The sequence below is a fragment of the Rhinopithecus bieti genome, unplaced genomic scaffold (genome assembly GCF_001698545.2).
Source record: "Rhinopithecus bieti isolate Rb0 unplaced genomic scaffold, ASM169854v2 scaffold_11401, whole genome shotgun sequence".
NCBI classification, from domain to species: Eukaryota; Metazoa; Chordata; class Mammalia; order Primates; family Cercopithecidae; genus Rhinopithecus; species Rhinopithecus bieti.
In genome coordinates this window covers 1,581,514-1,584,228 of record NW_016807151.1, presented here as the reverse complement: position 1 = coordinate 1,584,228, position 2,715 = coordinate 1,581,514, and the positions used below count along the sequence as shown (strand labels likewise).

At 48.8% G+C, this 2,715-nt stretch overlaps 1 protein-coding gene across 1 annotated transcript in view; it reads right to left on the bottom strand.

Moving 5' to 3' along the window:
- KIAA1549 (KIAA1549 ortholog) overlaps positions 1–2,698 on the bottom strand; it is a 155,616-nt gene extending 152,918 nt beyond the window's left edge. Inside the window, exon 1 of the mRNA XM_017880382.1 lies at positions 2,636–2,698. The gene's annotated coding sequence lies outside the window, so the exon portion shown is untranslated. The remainder of the gene's footprint in view (positions 1–2,635) is intronic.
- Between the last annotated feature and the right edge of the window lie 17 nt (positions 2,699–2,715).

Below are 2,715 nucleotides of genomic sequence, written 5' to 3'. Positions count from 1 at the left end.
TATAATAATAATAAATAAAATAAAATAAAAAATAAAATAAAAAAAAAACACAATCAAAATGCTGAATGAAATAGAAATAGACAAGAAATCGATACAACATAGAGATTTAACCAAAGACTGTAATAAGGGGGCCACCTGGAAGGTGGACTCTACTGAACAAAAGTTAATAAGAGAAGCTGGCTGAAGGAGGAGATAGCTTTCAGCCAGCCACGGAAGGGAATGCTGCCTCACACAGGAAATCCAAAACAGGGCTAAGCCATGCCATTTTCTGACTAGCACTACTTATTCCTTAGAAAGAGAACCAACCACCATGGCAGAGTTCAGCAAAGCTTTCTTATCTTCCAAATCTCCTGGTGAAAATACCATACTCAGGACTGGAAGGGCGGCCCAAGCAACTGCAATGCACCCTCTTCCCAGGATCAACAGCACCACCTAGGCACCCTACACACACCCTAGCTACATCAGGAAGCCACCCTCCACCAAGATGGTTCCTCACAGTCTTCAAGAAGTAGATGGGGTCACCCCTAGCAGGTCATCCACGAAGAATCCTGCCTTTCCTGTCTGGGAATGGTCTGTGCAAGGGTTTATACTTCCTTCACTGCTCTGTGTTTCCAGCTGGATCCTGGAGCACAGGAGCCGTGCCCTCCACTTCTTAGTTCCTAGTCTATGAGCCTGGCAGCGGCTGAAGCCAATATACCAACTAGTGAAAGGATGAAGTCTCTGTTTCCATGATGTCAGCTCTAGAATGGAAATATAATTAATTTCATGTCTCCAGGTTGAATATTTGTATTGGGGTAGAGCGGTAGCAGGAAAGGACTTCTAAAGAAGAGAAAGGGGGTGGGCAGTACAAACAGCTCCACTATTTATTTTAAAGTTACCAGAAGAAGCACTTATATTCTCCACAACCTCTGCAGTATACCCAGACGGCCACATTCATATGGGGAAGCCATCAGGCACAGAAGGGAAGCATGTCATAGATTCTGAAACCAAACCAACCTAAACTCAAAGCCTTAGTTTCCTCATCTGTAAAATGGGGATAACTATGCCTAACTCACAACGTGATTGGATCATGTATATAAAATTCAACACCTGGCACACAAAAAGCACTCAGGAGATAGAAACCATTTATCTGCTGTGTCCTATGACAGATGAATCCACAAGTATCAGATGGGCTCTCTTTGTTGACTAAAGCCAAGAGACCCTTCACAATCATCTCCTCTCCTCTGGACACACAGGGCTGGAACTCACAGGAGCAGGACTGAGACGGTAGGTACTAGGTTACAGTAAGGTGTTTGCACTAGCTGTATACTGCCTAAAAGAGACTCATTCTGTCACCCCAACCCTGGTTCCACCCAGCTATGGGAAATCTCTGCAGAGGCTTCAGGTGTGCATATGTCTATGGGCCAAGAGCGGGGGTCGGGGGCGGGGAAAGTGATGACTGTGACCTTGAGCAAGGCGCTTCCCTGCCTTAGTTTCCTCTCTGGTAAGCAGAGTGGCACCGTTCCATGATCCCTGAAGTCCTCCCTGTGCTTCCATTGTACCATCCCCTTTAGGGCCTGGTTATAATTCTCACAGGTCCAAGGGACACCTTCAAATGTGTTCCAATTCCTCCCCAGCCACCGAGCAGCCCTTTGGCCCTGCTCCCACGAGAAGGGAGGATTCGGAGCAGCGTTCACGGCTTTCTGTTTTTTGTTCTGTGTGCAGCAGCTCTCTACCCCGAGCTGCTCCTTCCACCTTTCCTTTTCCGCCTCGAAGTGGTCAAGTGCCTGTGCTGGGGCAATCGCTGGCCTGCAGTGTCAGCTCAGAGACGGTTTCCAGACCATCCTGTGTACAGGCTCAGGGTGGACAAATAAACATTTTGGAGAAGCAATAGGAATTAAATCATTTATTCCACAACAAAACCCTCATGCTTCTTCATAAATCATGCCTCTTCATTCCATACTGATGAACAGTCACTAAATTGCATCTGTTATAAAAACAGCCCTTACTCCTTTCAAGCCCTGACACTTAAGAATCAAAATATTTTCACACTCCATTGTACTAATAATGCCTTGCAGAAGTAATACCAATAGCTATTTCCCTGGAAAGATCCGTGGCCAGGGCGCCTTCCAAGAGGTTTTCTTTGAATGTTCTTTGTGTCCTGCTGCACGGGGGGACACGGCCGGCCTGCCCGCATCTGGGGGACGCTGGGCTTGTCCCGGTAATGCAATACTCTTCTAAAGCACACCCGAATGCACCCCTTCGCCCCGACAATAAAGTATCTCAAAACATTCGATATGCCACATCATATAGCCTTGACAAAAAAGCACTCCGGTGCCTGCATTCTGCAGGAAAAACCAGGCACATTCTGAGATGAAGCCACCAGACCCGCTTCGGGCTCCATGGACAAGAGAATAGCTTTGCAGACCCCTTAGCAAGACCGGCCAGAAGCCGCTCGCTTGTTGGTTTTAATTATTTATTTCCCCCGTGCCTTTATTTGCTGGGCCCAGAAGAATGGCAAAGCATCTTCCAGAAAGGACGGCGAGGGAGCTGGAGAATAAAAGAGGATGGGCGGGGAAAGTCGGGGTTTTGAAAACAGCAGCGATAAAGGCAGGCGGGGTCGCGGCCGCGTCCCGAGGGTCTCGGCGGGGCTTACCTGGGGCGCACGAGGCCGGCCGGGCCAGCAGCAGCAGCCAGAGGCCGGGGAGCAGCAGCCCCGGGCGGCGGCGGCGGGCG